The sequence below is a fragment of the Pan paniscus genome, chromosome 3, assembly GCF_029289425.2.
Source record: "Pan paniscus chromosome 3, NHGRI_mPanPan1-v2.0_pri, whole genome shotgun sequence".
Lineage (NCBI taxonomy): Eukaryota > Metazoa > Chordata > Mammalia > Primates > Hominidae > Pan > Pan paniscus.
Genome location: NC_073252.2, coordinates 185,011,731 through 185,031,216, shown reverse-complemented (window position 1 = coordinate 185,031,216; position 19,486 = coordinate 185,011,731). Strand labels below are relative to the sequence as shown.

The window sequence follows — 19,486 nt, the reverse complement described above, 5'->3', positions numbered from 1 at the left end:
GATCTCAGACTCACCTCTTTCCACCTGCACCCTCACCACCATGACTCAAGCCAGATTTCTCTTGCCGAGATCATTCACTAACTGATCTCCTAGTGTTTAATTTTACCATTTTCAATCTATTCTCTTAAGTGACAAAAATAAACTTTTAAAAATGTAATTCATATCCCAGGAACAAAACATGTCCCAACCTAACATCTTTCCACAGGTTTCCATGACACATCGAGCCTTTGCATGGCCTGGCTTTTGTTCTCCTTTCCAATCACTCATTTCCCCAGCCACTGGCTCACTGCAGCAGTCACACTCCAATCTCTCCCATTGCTGGTCCTCCAAGGTTTCTCTTTTCCTGTGCTTTCATGTGACTGGACCTTTCTCATCCTTTATATCTCAGCTTGAACCTCCGTGGAGGGCTTCACACTTGCAGCCATCTAAAGTAGCTTCTTCCATACTCTATTTTAAAGGCCCTATTGTTATTACATAAAGACCCAGCATCCCCATTTGTGTTCTTTATAGCACTTTTCATAAACTGGATTTTATTTTGTTTATTCAACTACTTGTTTCTCTTCCCCAAAATAATGTGAGTTGGGATCCAGGATCTCTTCAAGTTATGTTCCAGTACCTGTGACATAGAAGATGATATGGTTTGGCTGTGTGCCCACTCAAATCTCAACTTGAATGGTATCCCCCAGAATCCCCACGTGTCATAGGAGGGACCCAGGGGGAGATAATTGAATCATGGGGGCGGGTCTTTCCCATGCTATTCTCATTAGGGTGAATATGTCTCAAGATCTGATGGGTTTCTCAGGGGTTTCCACTTTTGCTTCTTCCTCATTTTCTCTTGCTGCCACCATGTAAGGAGTGCGTTTCACCTCCTGCCATGATTCTGAGGCCTCCCCAGCCATGTGGAACTGTAAGTCCAATTAAATGTCTTTTTTTTCCCCAGTCTCCAGTATGTGTTTATCAGCAGTGTGAAAACGAACTAATACACTAAACTGGTACCAGTAGAGTGGGGCACTGCTGAAAAGATACCTGAAATTGTGAAAACAACTTTGGAATTGGGTAGTAGACAAAGGTTGCAACAGTTTGGAGGGCTCAGAAGGAGACAGGAAAACGTGGGAAAGTTTGGAGCTTCCTAGAGACATGTTGAATGGCTTTGCCCAAAATGCTGATAGTGATATGGACAATAAACTCCAGGCTGAGGTGGTCTCAGATGGAGATGAAGAGCTTGTTGGGAACTGGAGGAAAGGTGACTCTTGCTATGTTTTAGCAAAGAGACTGGCACCATTTTGCCCCTGCCCTAGGGATTTGTAGGACTTTGAACTTGAGAGAAATAATTTAGGATATCTGGTGGATGAAATTTCTAAGCAGCAAAACATTCAAGAGGTGACTTGAGTTCTGTTAAAGGCATTCAGTTTTAGAAGGGAAGTAGAGTATAAAAGTTTGGAAAATCTGAAGCCTGACTATATGATAGAAAAGTAAAACCCATTTTCTGGGCAGAAATTCAAGCCAGTTCCAGAAATTTGCATAAGTAACAAGGAGCCTAGTGTTAATCCCCAAGACCATGGGGAAAATGTCTCCAGGCCAAGTCAGAGACCTTCATGGCAGCCCCTCCCATTACAGGCCTGGAAGCCCAGGAGGAAAAAGTGGTTTCATGGGCCAGGCCCAAGGTCCCCATACTGTGTGCAGCCTAGGGACTTGGTGCCCTATGTCCCAGCCAATCCAGCCGTGGCTGAAAGGGGCCAACATACAGCTTAGACTGTGGCTTCAGAGGGTGAAAGCCCCAAGACTTGGCAGCTTCCACCTGGTGTTGAGCCTGAGGGTGCAGAGAAGTCAGGAATTGAGTTTTGGGAACCTCCGCCTAGATTTCAGAAGATGTATGGAAACTCCTGGATGCCCAGGCAGAAGTTTGCTATGGGGGTGGGGCCCTCATGGAGAACCTCTGCTAGGACAGTGGATAAGGGAAATGTGGGGTTGGAGCCCCCACACAGAGTCCCTACTGGGGCACTGCCTACTGGAGCTGTGAGAAGAGGGCCACCATCCTCCAGACCCCAGAATGGTAGATCCACTGACAGCTTGCACTGTGCACCTGGAAAAACCACAGGTACTCAACACCAGCCCATGAAAGCAGCCAGAGGGTGGCTGTACCCTGTGAAACCACAGGGGCAGAGCAGCTCAAGGCCATGGGAACCTACCCATTGCATCAGCATGACCTGGATGGGAGACCTGTAGTCAAAGGAGAACCTTTTAGGGCTTTGAAATTTGACTGCCCTGCTGGATTTTGGACTTGCATGTGCCTTGTAACTCCTTCGTTTTGACCGATTTCTCCCATTTGGAATGGCTGTATTTACCCAATACCTGTACCCCCATTGTATATAGGAAATAACTAGCTTGCTTTTGATTTTACAGGCTCATAGGCGGAAGGGACTTGCCTTGTCTCAGATGAGATATCGGACTGTGGACTTTTGGGTTAATGCTGAAATGAGTTAAGACTTTGGGGGACTGTTGGGAAGGCATGATTGGTTTTGAAATGTGAGGACATGAGATTTGGAGGGGCCAGGGGTGGAATGACATAGTTTGGCTGTGACCCCACCCAAATCTCAACTTGAATTGTATCTCCCAGAATTCCCATGTGTTGTGGAAGGGACTCAGTGGGAGGTAATTAAATCATGGGGGCCTGTCTTTCAAATGCTATTCTTATGAAAGTGAATAAGTCTCATGAGATCTGATGGGTTTACCAGGGGATTCTACTTTTGCTTTTCCTCATTTTCTCTTGCCGCCACCATGTAAGAAATACCTTTCACCTCCCGCCATGATTCTGAGGCCTCCCCAGCCATGTGGAACTGTAAGTCCAATTAAACCTCTTTTTCCTCCCAGTCTTGGTTATGTCTTTATCAGGAATGTGAAATGGACTAATACAGAAGATAAGACAAAAATACTCTGGAGTGAAAGAATAAATGCCTAGATGAATGAAATTTGTGATTTGAGTTAAAAATATCAGTGGTAGTAAAGGTATACATTCCCTTCTAGAACTCCTTTCTGATAGCTTAGTCATTAGAATGGTCAAACAGCCACCATCTTGAAACAAAGCTCTTCCCAGAGTCGTAGTACTGGGAAAAAGGGGATAAAATGTTTCTGTGGGAAAAAAAAAAAAAGAGGCCATTTGTAATAAGGTTGCCACAAGTCTCTGGCTGTTTCAGAAGGAATTGGCAGTCTCCAGTTGAATCTAGGCTAAGGATTGTAAACAGGGTGTGGTAATGTATCTTACAAATCATATACATTGGCCAACCTCCAGGAAGACAATTCTTCAACTGCTGCTTCTAGTATATTTGGATATGAGATAGTATCATTAGTCTCTTTCTTCCTTTCAAGAATGTCACTGTCTATAATTTTAAGAAAATTAGTTTTTTATTCTTAAAAATGAGCTCAAATTTCATAATCCTCCAATTTAATTAAGTGTGAATTAAATAGTGCTTTAGAATGATGTCATAATTGGGAAATTTATGAAACACTCCAGTTTTATTAAAATGTGCTACAAAAATTACCGTCGTAATTAAAACACTCAGCTTACCCTGGCATTGCAAAGGAGATCAAACTAGTAACATACATTTATAATGCTAAAATAAATGCATAATCTTTGGTAGTTCATTTTGTAATTTGGGTGCTAAAACTAAGTTTCTTCTCAAAGGGGGGAATTTTTTTTTTATCTCTAACATAATTTCTATTCACTAAGGTTTCAACTACACTGCCAAAACTCCAATCGCCACTCATTTGGAGGATGATGTATTTTGCTTACTGTGGCAGACACAAAGCTCTATGTTTGCACAAGGTATCTGAGCTTTGCTTTCAGCTAGGGCAGGCCATACAACTGAATTCCGTCCAATGTGATATGAGTGGGAGTGATATATGCTACTTTCAGGCCTGACCCCTACAATATCTCGCAAGATGTCCTGTGATTCCATATCTGCTGGGAAAAGATAGAATCTTTCTGTGGAGGGTTTCAAGGATTTCAGGTTCTCTCTATGGAAGGAACCTAAGTCCCTGAGTAACTGCTTAGCAAGCCTCCCCCCTTCATTCTGACCTTGTTGATAGCCATTGGACTCTAACGGCTGCAAGAATCAAACCTTTATTTTGTTAAATAATTGAGATTGTGGATGTGTTGTTATAGCAATTGACCTTTTCTGGTAAATACAACTGTAAAACCCAGTTTTTGTAACTGTTCAAATAGAAGTTGTGACCACTTTTTGTTTTAATTATATGATTATATTAGACACCGTACCAAGCACTTTATGTAAATTATTTTATTTAAATAGATGGAGATAATTATTTAAATATCTTTTACCAGTTATTTGTATTATTTTATTATTAACTGCTTTATTTGGAAGAATGCAGTTGCTGAAGTCAGACCAATGTAGAATAAATGCTGGCTCCATTACTACTCCTGGTTTTGTGGTCATGCAGGTAACTGAAATGCACCTGTGAGACTTTGTTTCTTTATTTGTAATATTGACCTGTTAATACACAATATGCTTGGTTCTCGTAAGAATTAAATAGAACTTAATGCAAAATGCTTAATATAGGACCTAACACACTCAGTGAAGAGTGACATAGAAATATGTGGTAGCATGCATATAGTAAAGCAATTTTTATTTCTCAGAATATTTAAAAATCATAATGGGAAAAACCATAAGGGAAATAATATGCCAGATGACTGATGTCTTTTAAAAGATACTTTTGACCAGTTCATTTCTATAACAGCAGAATTGATTGTATCAAAAGAGCTTTTCAGACGTATTAACATGGGGAACCCCGATGTGTAAACAAGCATCAAGTATAAGGAATCTGTCAGAACCAGCAACAGACAAATGAACATCTTCCAGTAGGCTTCTTTTGATTTCAGGGAGAATTTCCTCTTATTTATGATTGTATGCCCTAAAGGAAGATCCCAATATTTAATGACAAATTGGAAGAGAACAAAGAAGGAGATTAACAGTCAACTTACAAGAATGAAACTAAGTAAATGTAAATGCCCAGTAGGAAAAAAATAGGTTCTGCTATTATTTAGGAATCATAATTTATGAGTCAGTTGATTTTTTAAATAATTAATGAAATTATAACAAAATACTGTCAACATTCATAGAAGTATAAAATGTTATTGTAATTTCTAAAATCTTATAATGTAAAAAAATCAAACATTCTTCCACAGTAAAGAAGCTATTCACTCTGTAAATACATGCAGATCACTGAATATTTTGCTTTTAAGTAACAGAATACCTTTTAGGACCCTTGAGAAGTGTGTACTGTTGCATATATATTTATTTTATTTAATTAGTCCAGAGCATTCATCTTATATATTTTCATTGAATTCTTCTTTAAGAAACTTATTCAAAGTTTCCCTTTCATCTTATAAAAAAAGCACATGCAGATTTAAAATTAAATTTTAATAATATCATTAGTTCTATAATATTCAGGGATCAAAAGGAATTTCTCTCCTGTCTCCGTCTCTCTCTCTCTCCACTCCCTTTCTCTCCCTCCTCCTCTACCCCTCCCCTCTTCTCTCTCCCTCCTTCCCTTCCATCTTTGTTTCTCTCCACTATTAGACGATCTTAACTGTATGCACAGTTAAGAATGATTGTGTTTCTTACTAGGTTCTCACTAGGTACTTTAGAAATTCTGAATCTAACAATAAGTACTCATTTCTATCATTAATTGCATTTATGAACTAGATCTAAAATTTCTCATCATAGTGGAGAATGATGGGTAGCAAAAAGCCTTTCAACAACACAAAACAAGAGAACCTGGTCTGTAAGGTCAGTATTAGTTTCTCCGCCTCAAGCAGAGGGTGCCCCTCACTCAGCTATAATTATTATGAACTGCTGTTCCAAGATTTCAGGGAAGTTATCCCAGTGTAGGACTTAGGGTTTATGTTGTGGATGGTACACATTATTCTGTCTTATGATAGAAACACAAAGGAACTCTCATGAATTTCTGTCTCTGCAGTGAGTTATGGAACATCCTCTCTATGGCATGAAAAATTTTCCCAAAATAGAACTATTCCTTTAAAAAGCAGATACCTTATGTAGTCAGTTTCTTTTCCAAATCTCCCACATTGTGAGGTTTCCATTGAAAACTTTCCCCGAGGCATCAGTGATTCATGTGGATCACATAATTCCTCCTAATTTTTTGTAAAATTTGAATTTGTGATGCACTTGGAACAAGGTTAGCAACCACCCGGCTAATCAACATCAGAATTATTTATAAAGAAATTCTGGAAGCCAGACACTATACAGATAATTAGTTATTAAAACATCAAAACAATTTCTATATGTCAAAATTATTTTCACTACCATGGTTCTCATTAGAAATTGAGAGAGCAAAATTTTATTATAATCAAGAGATTTTATGGTCTCTTTCCTAGAAGAATTAGAGATATTTGATTTGTGTTTAGAAATGGAAAGTCTCTCAAAAACTTTTATTACCAACAATACAAAACTAGCCCCAAAAATAATATTTGAAACATCTTTAGAGGATTTCCAGCAGGCTCCCTCAAAATCACTGAGCTTAATCTTATAACTTGATTAGTTGAGAGATTGATTACATATTGCAGAAGGTTGTATTAGGTTGGTGCAAAAGTAATCTCAGTTTTTGCCATTACTTTTAATGACAAAATCTTTCGCACCAACCTAATAGATTGGGTCAGATATGGAATCTGGAATTTAACCTGAAAGAGATACAGAGGAATATGAATGTGTTAAAATGGGAAATGACATAAAATATAAAAGAGGCAGACTTGGGGGAAATATGTCTCTGATGATAGGCACTTCCTTGAAGCCCCAGAGGTATCGCTGCTTCCAAGCTTATAGGAATCACCTGAGGTCACTTTCCAGCTAGCGCAAACTGAGCTTCTGTGAACCATCACCAGGGCCACTGCTGCAGGTTGGTTTTGCATGAGGCACAGGGAGATGACTGCAGGCCTTCGAGGAGAGAGCAATGCCCACACACAGGGCAAGGGAGTAAGGGAGAAAGGAATTACTCAGCTGAGAGCTAATAAATAAGCAGGCACTAACTGGGGAAAAAAAGAGTTCTTCCTTCCCAGTGGATCGAACATGACCTGCCAAGACCCTGTAGCCTGTCTTTGCTAAAGAGAACCTGGATAGCTGGAGTGAGGGGTAAGAACAAGTGTGATTTCGATGCAGCCACAGTGGTAAACCACGTTAAAGAGGCCACATTGAAGAGGTTTTTTTTTTTTTTTTTTTTTTTTAATCCTGTTCTCAGTACAAATCAATAACAGCATTTTAACAGGGGAGTGGCATAATCAACTTTTTATTTATGAAGTATCACATGGGTACCACCTTTGGGCTACTACCACAAAATACCATAGACTGGATGGCTTATAAATAGTGGGAATTTATTTCTCACAGTTCTGAAGGCAGGGAAGATCAAGATTAAGATCCCAGCATGAAATAGACAGCCATCTCACTCTAACTTCACATGGCAGAAGGAAGAGGCAAGAGAGCTTTTCCAGGGCTTCATTTATAAGGACACTAATCCCACTCATGACCGGTCTGTGCTCATGACCTAATTACCCCCTAGACAGCCCTCCCAACGAATACCACCACCTAGGAGTTAGGATTATAGTATATGAATTTGAGGGGGTGATATGGTTCCACTCTGTGTCTACACCCAAATCTCATCTGGAATTTTAATCCCCATGTCTTGGGGGAGAGGCGTGATGGGAGGTGATTGAATCATGGGAGCAGTCTCCCCCTTGCTGTTCTCAGGACAGTGAGTGAGTGCTCACGAGATCTAACTGCTTAAAAGTGTGTGGCACTTACCACTTTGCTTTCTCTCTCTCTCCTGCTGCCATGTAAGATGTGTCTTGCTTCCTCTTTGCCTTCTGCCATGATTGTAAGTTTCCTGAGGTCTCCCCAGCCATGCAGACTGTGAGTCAATTAACCTCTTTTCTTTATAAATTACCCAGTTTCAGGTAGTTCTTTATAGCTGTGTGAAAATGGCCAAGTACCGGGGGACACAAACATTTGTACCACAGCAGATACTAAATGGAGATTGTATGGAAGCTTCAATATACATGATCTAGTAAAGGTTGATAGAGACATAATTTGAAATGAAACACATAAAGACTACGTGATCCATTTTCTGAAACTATGGCCTCAATTCAACAGCTTTGACCTAAAAGAATCAGAATTTACTCTTTAATGCTAACATCCACATGCTGGAAATGCTGATGGTTTATTCATTGTTTAGTAACTAAATATAACACTTGGTAAGATTTCATTCATAGTATCTAAAAATAAAAGATGTCAGAAAGTACAACCATAGCATTATCAGAAACAGCATTGTTTTAACTTTAAGAATTTGGGTTTTAAAGAAACAAAGCATAAAATCTATATGAGCAAAATAAATATTTTATGGCTACATTCAAGGAAGACTGATCTTAGGCTGATTACCTTCCCTCTCATAAATATTTGCAACTCCCTAAGGACCTGGAGTTAGTCTGATATTGATGATTTCCTTAAGTGATCAGTGCTGTACTTTCCAGGCTATAGGGGTTCAGTGAGTACTTTCTGACTTAATGAGTTTCCTAAATACTAGCACATTCTACCTCCAAGAGCATTATGCTTTAGTGGTTGGGGTAATGGCCATGCACTAGATGTTTTCTGCTTTAGAGAATGGAAATGTCTAAACTATTATGTGCCAGCTTTAGTAAGATGAAAAGAATTTCCTGCCTAGTGAAAAATATTTTTCCTGTAAAATAATTGATTCTCACTGAAATTCATATTCAAAGAAGTAGGAAGCAGAGAGTCAGTCATAAGACTGGAATGGCTAAAAGGAGGCTGTTGAAAGCACGACTGATTTACAGAACTTGGACTCAAGGTGGAAGTTTAAGGACAAGATGTTTTTTCTCATGTAATTTCCCAGTGAGAGGGTATTTACAGAGTGCCCAAGTGTTACTGAGCTGATTGCATTTATTAGGATGACCTGACATGCCAGGGAGCTGTGATGTGGGGCACAGCGTGACCCAGTCTATGAGACCTTCGGAAGTTCTCCCCTGCTGTCCTGGAAGCAGAAGTAAATTTCAAGAGAATTGGTGCTTTTACTTTGGCCTTGCAATATCTGCATTGGGAGGTAGGATCCCAGCCTGCCCTGGCCTGGAAGACTTCCACAGGGACAGCCTGGCCCCAGGAAAGCTCAAGGAAAGGATCATAGGTCCAATCTGGGCCATCCCACTTTTAAATCACACCCAGAGAATCTCCAGAGTTAAGTATCCTCTAGGATCTAAGCACTCTAAACTCTAAAAATATATGTTGGAACAGTCGCATACTCTTCATTTCACAGGTATTTATTATAGTGTTTGCAATAATGGAGTTTCCCTTAGAACCACTAATTATCCCAAGTTAAATTTTTATCTCTTTGACCTTCATTCCCAGAAGTAGATTATTTGCATCTCTAGGGCAAAGGCCTTGAGACCATGGGGCTAGTCTATCTTTTATTGTTACCCAAGTACCTTCTGGGGCATTATGAACATATGCATTCTTTAAAAAAATTTTATTATAGTAATTTTAAAACAAACAGAAAAACAAAAAATATACTACAAAAAAACCTATATACTCACTATCCAGAGTCAACAGTTATTGACATTTAGCTTATGTAGATCTGTACACTATGAGTAGAGTATATATTGTAGATCTATACTCTGTATGAATATCCATATTTATATTGCTATTCCTGTCTGTTTGCTAAATCATTTGAAGTTACTTACAGATGTCATGACACTTTCTCCTGAATTCTTCAGTATGAACAGAAGTGCTCTCCCATGAGATCGCCATGGCTTTATTGTACCCACCCCACAAAATCAGCAGGAATTCCCTAATATCAGATACGTGGCCCAAATTCAAGTTTCCTCGATGTCTGTTTTAACTCTTGTTTTCTAAGCAGGATTCAATCAAAAAGCATTTAATACATTTTTTTGTTATGTCACTTGTCTTTTTAAGTCAAGTATAGTTTTTACATCCTTTTTCTCCCTGAGCTATTAATTTTTAAAGACATCATCCAGATATTGTGTGATGTTCTATTTCCTGTATTTGTCTGGTTGTATTTTCATAATGTAATAGTTCATGGAGAAAATTGGTGTTTCCGGTTGCATTTCATTAACAGAATGTCTAAGGAGTCCTATTAGTTAGTGGTAATACTGGATTAATTTTGTTACAGTCAGATCTTTCCACTATAAATACATGTTTCCTCCTCTGAAAATATGAAGTAGTCTGTGGAGAGATAATAAGCATTGTGTGAATATTCTGTTTCCCAACATTTTATGAACGATGTTAGCATCACTAAGTTTCTTCCTTAAGTTGTTTCATTATGATTAGCAAAATGATTATCCAATTCTATTCCTGTTACATTTTAAACTGGCATTCTTCTGCAAATAAAAGCTTTCTTTATCAATTAGGATCACCTTTTTTTAACCTTGAAACTAAAATTCTTATTTAAAAAGCAGAATGAATATTTTGTTCTCATCTTTTAATTAACAACTTTCAAAGTACAGAAAGAATATATCAAGAAAGCATATAAAGAATTGGCATATTATTTATCTGTTTGATTACATTATCTTTTTTTAGCATTACCATTGACCAATGATGTGTATGTATGTAATGAATTTCAATGAGTTATAGCTATTTTGTTATTGTTGTTGTTGATGCTGGAATTAGTTTGAACTACAGGAAGACCTGTCAGGCTGCCACTGTGTCCTTTTTACATAATCTCGGGAGTCCTAGACTTTCCTTTCTCGTGGTATTTAAGACACTCATGATATATAAGACTCAGCTGGCCCCACCCCCATCTCTGTCTCCCTATTTCTCCATCAAGAATCACCTACTCCCTAATGGGCCCTGCTTCCTTCAGTGTGGAATGATAATTTAAAAACAAAATATGAGGCTGGGCACAGTGGTTCCCGCCTTTAATTCCAGTGCTTTGGGAGGATCACTTAAGGCCAGGAGTTTGAGACCAGTCTGGGCAACACAGTGAAACCCAGTCTTCACAAAAATTTATTAAAAATTAGCCAGATGTGGGGGCATGCAGCTGTAGTCCCAGCCACTTTGGAGGCTGAGGTGGGCAGGTCACTTGAGCCCAGGAGTTCCAGGCTGCAGTGAGCCATGATGATACCACTGCACTTCCCCCTGGGAGACAGAGTGAGGCCCTGTCTGTAAAAGAAAACAATAACAACATAAAACCAAACAAACGAAATATGTGTGTGAGAAGTGCTGATTCCTACACGAAGCATTATTGTTGTTTTTGGGCTTTTTCAACATGGAGGGCTAGAACATTTAACTTTCAAAATTATAATTTGGTATTGCAATTTGAGAGATCAAAATAGACATCTATCAACTAAGACAGGCCCTAAGTTTAAGAAAACAAAAGTTACCTATGGGTCGAGGGTTCAGGGCTTGGCTGGCCTGGCAACTTCCTAAATTCCTGCAGCTATAAACCACCCTCTTATTCCTTAACAACAGGAGACATCAGGCAAATTCCTAACTCCAATTTATAACCCAGACCACCACAACACTGATTAGACAGAGGTCCGGCCTTACACACATTCTTTTCTGATAAACAACTGCAGATCTTGAGGCAGTTTCAGCCAGCTTGTAGAGACTGTGTGCAAATTGTCTTCCTGTCCTGTCATGCATCTTTTTAACATAAACAGCCAAATTCCATCTCATTTTCATGCTAAAACCCAGCCCCAAAGTGAACATGGGATGTATGTTACATATCTACTTACCCGTCGTGCATGTTTTTGCCTTTCCAGCTGCCCTCATCGACATGTATAACTTATCCCCACACCTGCCGAATATCTCTGACTCTATTGTGTGGTACAGGCCCTGTGAGGCATAAAACCCAACCTGCCCTTTCCCTCTTCAAAGAGAGCAGCCTAGGTCCATGCTGCAGATTCTCTCTCTTGAGACAGTTTGAAGCTGACATCACCGATAAAACTCTCTTTTCTATTATTTCACCATCCTGATGGCCTTTTGGATGACAGTACTTTCAACTTAATTTAACATTACAGGGTTTTAAGTTTTTGATTTTATATTCATATCTCTTTTTAGAAATTTCATTGCAACTTTTAGTTCTTGAAACAATGATTACTATTAAAGCAAAACAACTGAGATAATTTTAAAATTCTTCTGCCTTATTAAACGTTAGGATATGTATTTTTAAGAATAAACAGAGTACTGTGTTCTAGAGGCACTTGGATGTGAATATTTCTATTTTCGTAGGCTTGTAAGTCCCACACATACTGAGCTCCTTCACGGCAGGAACAATGCCACATTCATTGTTTTTAATTACTCCTATTGCCCTCACCTAGACCCTGGCACACAGATACTTTCCAATTATTTGTTGCATAAATACAAAGTTGGAACATCAAAAAATGCTTAACCATCCTTGGCTGTCAATGATACCATTTCCCAGGCGTCTCAGTTCCTAGGTAAAGAGGAGAAAAAAAAACTTCATCTCCAGCTTCTATAGGTATTTCCTTTTTAAATGTCTCTGAGATTCATCTCTTCTTCTGCTTTTACACAGCTATTGCCACAGCCTGAGCACCAAGCACTCCATGCCTGGATCACGGCAGTACTTTCAGTCTATTTCTACCCTTGGTATCATCCTTTCTAATTTGTCTTGTAAAAACCATCTCCTTAAATTCTCTTTCCATTGTTTTAGTATAGACCTTCCAGTAGCTTCCCATTACCTTTAGTATGAAATCTAATTGAATTTTATTGTCTCAACCTTTTATTTGACTTGATTACTTCTGTAATCACTAGCTAATTTTAAACCAAGGCCTCTTGATCCAAAGAAAGGTTTCATTTGCTGATGCTCCCTTTGCAGCGCCTATTCTTGTGATTCCTTCCTGACTTTTCAGAACTCATCCAAAGACTTCCTGCAATATTAACATGATCCTGCAATATGAACATGATTGTCTCTAGCAATACCAGCAATTTTCTATTTTGAAAGATGCTTGATCATATTGTTCCCCGGTTTGATGTGAATAGAAAAAGAAGAAGTCATTTTAAACCAATCACAACATGACACTGAGATACTCAGAAAAAGTTTAGGTAGGTAGGTATTGGAAATAACCCACGGTTAATCTGCAGTTGGGAAAGGCTTGAGTTGAAAAAATTATTCTGACAATTCAGAGGGAGAAAAGAACTTAGTTAAAGAATAGTACTATTGTGGAAAAAATGAAAAGTTTGGCTGAAGGTATGTACATTGACGTCTATTTTGATCAAATCCTCAAATTAATTGCTGGGCTTTCTATTTCTTTCTATCTGACTCCGTGGGCTTTTTTTTTTCAGTCTTTAGAGAGTTGTGAAAAACGCATGTAAAATACATTCCTGCCCATTATAAGATCTGTCATATTTTTCACCATGACTTTCGGTGTTTGCAAAATAATTTTGACTTTTTCTCCAATATTTGACATTTACTTAATAGCCGATGTATTTCTCAGGCAAGTAATTTGGGGGAAATTGTTTGAAGCAGAAACCTTGGGGTGCTTCAAATGAAATTCTGCCATTTCTTCCAAAGACTTTACAAATAGTCTTTCTTCATCCCTGTGACAAGTCTGAATTCAATTTTACCTAATTTTAAGACTTGTAACAAGGGAAAAATAATGTTAAAAATGATTTTTATTTATTTCAGCATGTCATCAAAGTATACTAGAAAACCAAAAGTCACATCTTCAAAAAATAAAAACAGAATTGATTACATATATGAGAAATAATATTTAATGAAATTTGTATTTGTGTAGATCTTTCTGGATCTTGAATAACATATTATAAAATATTAATTATTGTACCCTAAATAGTATTTGACTATATTCTGTTTTATTCAATTTCAAAATATACACCTTAAATAACAAGGGCTCTCAGATGGAATAAATAGTATCAACTAAGGAGAAAACTGAATTATAGTAAAGGAAATATTGGCATGCAGAATTAACTGCATACAGTGTCTTAAATCCTACAGGTTTTCAAGTGGATACCATTGTGTTTTGTTCTAGGCAATATTTCATTGTCTATGCACATTTTAAAGACATCTAATTTTAAAGAAAACAAACAGAAGAACATGAAGAACTGGTAGAAATATTTATAGTTTAATATTTTGAAAGCCTGAATAACTACCTTGAAGAATTTATTACTATTAATAGTATTGAACAGGATGATAATTAGTTTCTGGGTTCACATTAGGAATATTGAAATATAATGAGTAAATTATGAAGCTCAAAGTCGTCCCTTAAAATCAGAAATTTAGTTTATAAATAAACATTAACAGTAGAAAAGGGAACAACATAGAAGAGGCTGAAGATCATCTATTTTGGTGTGTTTGAGAAATCACTAGACATTAAAAAGCCCTGACACAAACAGGATAAATGAATTAAATTCATAAAATAATATGATAATGTTCTTTAGCCAGTGAAGAACATAAGCAATAATATTTCCAGCCATAGACATCCCAAATAAGAGCATTTGGATCAGTGACAGCTGTGGCAGTCAGATAAGAAATGCTTTGTGAAACCGTAGAGGAGTAATTTTCCTTAACTTATTTATAGTTGCCCGGGCTGTAAAAGTTGGGGGGATGGCTGTGGGTGGCGTAAAAAATCGATCCCAGCTTTCGGGGGGGAAAACACGATACTTATTTTGTAAACATGACACATGGAAACAGGGATACAACAGTATCCCACTTCATTTTCCATACTTTTTAGATATAAATCAGCCCAGTGACTAATTCTCATTGGTGCCAAGAAGCATTTTTTGGGAGATGTCAAATGTTGTAAGACAGCTGTAAAGCTGCTAAGAGTCATTCAATTCTAGCAGATTCTAAGGACATTTGTGTTGACAGAATAATATTCACGGTGTGCAGCCAGACCTGGGCAGCATCTCATGGAGATCTAATAACCTTCTGGCCTAATGTGAATGCCTGTTTCATCCCCCTAAAGAAGCCAAGGAGAGTTATTTGAAACAATGGACTGAGACACACTGTCCCCTGTTCCTGAAATTTCCACCGGGCATTGAGCCAAGATGTGGGTTCAGTTACAGAGCACTGCACATTTAGAATGGAAATATATATATATATATAACTATTGATTAGCAAATCATTGGTGCATCTTCAATCTCTTTCCCTTCCGCAAGAACTCCAAGTCCAATTACAAGAGCAGGAAGAGGGGGAACAAAGAGCAACGTCTTTTTATTCCTTTCTATAGGGAGAGGCTACAAAATCATAGGGGAAAAAATGTCGTGAAAAAATACATGTCTAATCTCTTCAAAATACCCTGGATACCCCTTTCCTCTGAGTGCTTCAACTGTGAAAATAATATGCTTTAAAAATTGTAAAACGCATCTTTGAAGAATTATACTTTAAAAGTAGATTAGTTATAACAGCGAGGTTATTATCCCCACAGCCGCCCCAAGGGGATTAGCTTCCTTTCTCACACAAGAAAATGCTGCGTAGTACAACTCCCAGAAAGAACTGAGCCTCCACTTGAAATAGCCATATAGTGTTCCAAAAATAAGAAGTTTCTGACTACAGGGATCCTGGCATCAAAAATCCAGCCATCAGGGATCATAGTCACATGTCACCTTCTTCTTTGAGAGAAGCTGGTGACTTTGATGCTGCTTCAAACATAAGCAATAATATGGTTTTGTCCGAAGAGGTGACCCAGAGACATTGCTGGTCTGACATAACTAAGGAGCTATGTGAGTAGGTCGGTAGGAATGGAAAGAAGACAAAAGAAAGTCAAAGTCAAAGCCTGTGGATTCTGGAGCATATAGGATCAAATACTATCTAGAAAGACTGGGAAAACCTAGTTTCCCTATAGCTATCACCGTGAAGCCAAAATATTTTCTTTTTACTAATTCCTTTAATTTTTTTGAGACAGGATCTCCCTCTGTCATTCAGGCTGGCATGCATTAGCAATCATGGCAACCTCGACCTCCTGGGCTCAGGTGATCCTCCCACCTCAGCCTCCCAGGTAGCTGGGACCACAGGTGCGCGCCACCATGCCCAGTTAATTGTTTGTAGAGATGGAGTTTCACCGTGTTGCCCAGGCTGGTCTCGAACTCCTGGGCTCATGCAATCCACCCACCTCGGGCTCCCGAAGTGCTGGGATTAGAGGTGTGAGGGACTGTTAGAACCCAAAGTTCCTAAAGACTTACAAGTCTTCCTTCATCATTTATTTATTTGCCCACTGTATACAGACGTAATGCTTGCAATATACGTTAAGTAAAAATAAAAGCTGTAAGACTCAGCCTCCCTTGTCTGAGGCATATGCCCCATTTGCTCCACTCACATGGCAGTTGTCACGCACTGTTCTACTGCTGACTTACAGATTTACCTGTGTCCCTGTTATCTCCCTTAATAGGGCATATCACTCTTGAGCAAAAGAACTTTGTCGGATTCAACTTGTCTTCTTCCACGTGCAATAGATCCTTAAGGAGGACCAAATTTGGCGAGAGAAGCTGGATCCGCAAAAGCACAGCCAGCGTAAAACAAAACTTTGTCACAGAGAGAAGCCCTTCATCTCCTTTTCAGACATTAATGGCTACTTATAGAAAACCTATAAAGACAATTTCTTCTTTTTTTGTTGTTGTTTTTTTTGAGACAGAGTCTCACTGTGTCGCCAGGCTGGAGTGCCGTGGTGAGCTCTCAGCTCACTGCAACCTCCGCCTCCTGGGTTCAAGTGATTCTCCTGCCTCAGCCTCCCAAGTAGCTGAGATTACAGGCACGCACCACCACGCCCAGCTAATTTTTGTATTTTTAGTAGAGACGGGGTTTCACCATGTTGGCCAGGATGGTCTCCATCTCCTGACCTCGTGATTCGCCCGCCTCAGCCTCCCAAAGTGCTAGGATTACAGGTGTGGGCCACCGTGCTTGGCCGAGATCCTATAATGACTAGTATGGAGAGAACATGAATACCATGACAGATAACTGAATGGAAGTGGCAAAAATAATGGATTCCATGATTAGAAAGCAGCTCATTTAAAACTTTTAATATAGTTTTACTCTTCTTTCCCAAAATAAATTGTGTATTTAACCTATGGGTAGCAGGGTGTCAACTACAATTATGCATATTTGCAAATAAAATGTTCTTTCTTTATATTCTACAACAGGTCCTAATATTCCCTCCAGCATCATCCAGCTAGAGAGTAGAACAGAGGTCTACCTTTCCTGGTACATTGTGATGGTTAATTTTAAATGTCAGCGTGATATGGTTATAGGATACCCAAATAACTGGAAAAATAGTATTTCTGGGTGTGGCTTTGAGGATATTTCTGGAAGACATGAGCAATCGGTTTGAGAGACTGAGTAAAGGAGATCCACCTTCATCAACATGGCTGGGCATCAGCCCATTTATTGAGGGCCTGGATAGAGTGAAAAAAAGGAGGAAGAGTAAATTCACTCTCTCATCTGGATCTGGGTCAACTGTCTCTCCCGCCCTTAGACATGGCTGCTCCTGGCTCTCTGAGTCTAGCCTTTAGACTCAAACTAAATTTCACTTTCCTCATCTCCAGCTTGAAGACAGTATGCTGTGTGATTTCTTGGCCTCCATAATTGCATGAACTAATTCTCATAATAAATCCCCTCTTACACATCTCTCTCTATATCCTACTGGTTCTGTTTCTCTGGAGAACTCCGACTAATACAACCATTCACAGTATCTGCCATTCTTCTGGTATTTATTTATTTATTTATTGAGATGAAGTCTCGCTCTGTCACCCAGGCTGGAGTCCAGTGGCGCGATCTTGGCTCACTGCAAACTCCACCTCCCGGGTTCAAGCGATTCTTGTGCCTCAGCCTCCCCAGTAGCTGGGATTACAGATGCCGCCATCACACCCAGCTAATTTTTATATTTTTGTAGAGATGGGGTTTTGCCATGTTGGCCAGGCTGGTCTCAAACTCCTGACCTCAAGTAATCTGCCCGCCTAGGCCTCTCAAAGTCCTGGGATTACAGGCATAAGCCACAGTGCCCAGCAGTAGTATTTAATCAGTAATTGTTCATTAACTTCACCTGTTCCAGGTAAAAGCCCCTTCTATTGGATGACAGCCCATGCCACCTCCCACCAGCATATACATAGCACACATATCTGCACACATGCGTGCAAACGTTAAGTGGACATGCACAACGCACTCAGCTCCTCCACAGGGTGACATCCAGGTGAATGAAGAGGACATCTAATGCCCTATGAGCAAAGGGGGAAAAGGAGCTTAAGTCAAGGAGTTTTACCTGCATCTTCACTCGTCTTTGCTCCAAAGTACCTGGTGAGTTGTTCCTTGTTCCATTTACTCCGTGAAGCACTCAGTGAAGCATTGTGGCCTGTCTTTGGCATCTGGTGCTGTAGATGCCTCCGAGTCTCCACCCTATCCACAGGTTGCCTCCTCCAGGGCTCTGTACCCAGCAGTGGGTCTCTCCCGACGATGCTTCTGTGCCAGACCTGTTGCCCTCAGCTCAGGGACCTTCTGCTTCTGGGTTCTTTCCATGTCTCTGACTTCAGCCTTCCCTTCAAAGGATCTAACATCTTCCCACACTCCCTCCGTTTCATCCCAGAAGAGTGGACTGAGACATAAGCATGTCTGTCCACTTTTCTTTTTCCAATTTTCTTTTCCTTTCTTGTTTCTCTTCCTCATCACCAGCAGAGTGTAAGGGGCAGATTTTCCGTTTTTTGTTTGTTTGTTTTTTTCTTTCCAGTGTAGAAGGAATTCTCCCTATATCATATCCTCTTTTTTCTCAAACTGTATTTGTCCTGTCTCCTTCCAGATGCTCTGAGGGTGGACGGGCTTCAGAGAGAGGCTGGATAACCAATAAAAGAGGCCTCACAAAAATAATTTCCTATGAGATAGCAAAATTGGTGGCTCCACCATGGAGTCCAAAACAAGAGAACACTTGGTGAAACTGAATTATCCTTTGAACCGCAGGGGACATCAGCAATCACAGCAGAATCGAAAGCAGCCAGTGCCAGTCATTCCCTGTAGGTCTGTATCAGGATTCTCGCCACTGCGAGGCGTCTCCCCTGTGGGGATGGCTGGACACAGAGGCAGTCTACTCTGGCAGGCATGGTGTATTCAAGCACAAACATTCCTTCTTCCAAATAGCATGGTGGTCATGTCATGAAAAATCATTTCTTTGATACCACCTTCAATGCTCAAGAATAGCACTGAAAATATCACCACAGTATTAATGAATAAGAACAACATGCTAATTAAATGTTAGGAATACCAAAGAAATTAGCTGGGTTATGTCTAATTACATTATCAACTGAGAATTATTTGCACAGGAAAAATATGAAAAACATGGTTCCAATTCAGAAAATCTTCTACCTAGTAAACTTAAGTAATGTGATTTTTAAAAAAATCAAAATAACCCTTGGTTTAAGATTTGGCTACATGGCAGACTGAGAGGAGGTGGTTCTAATTCTAGAATCAATGCTAA

General features: G+C 39.4%; 1 long non-coding RNA gene across 1 annotated transcript in view; it reads right to left on the bottom strand.

Annotated features, from left to right (window-relative positions):
• LOC117980137 (uncharacterized) overlaps positions 1-19,100 on the bottom strand; it is a 28,246-nt gene extending 9,146 nt beyond the window's left edge. Inside the window, exon 1 of the long non-coding RNA XR_004671307.2 lies at positions 18,284-19,100. This is a non-coding gene — a long non-coding RNA (uncharacterized LOC117980137). The remainder of the gene's footprint in view (positions 1-18,283) is intronic.
• Between the last annotated feature and the right edge of the window lie 386 nt (positions 19,101-19,486).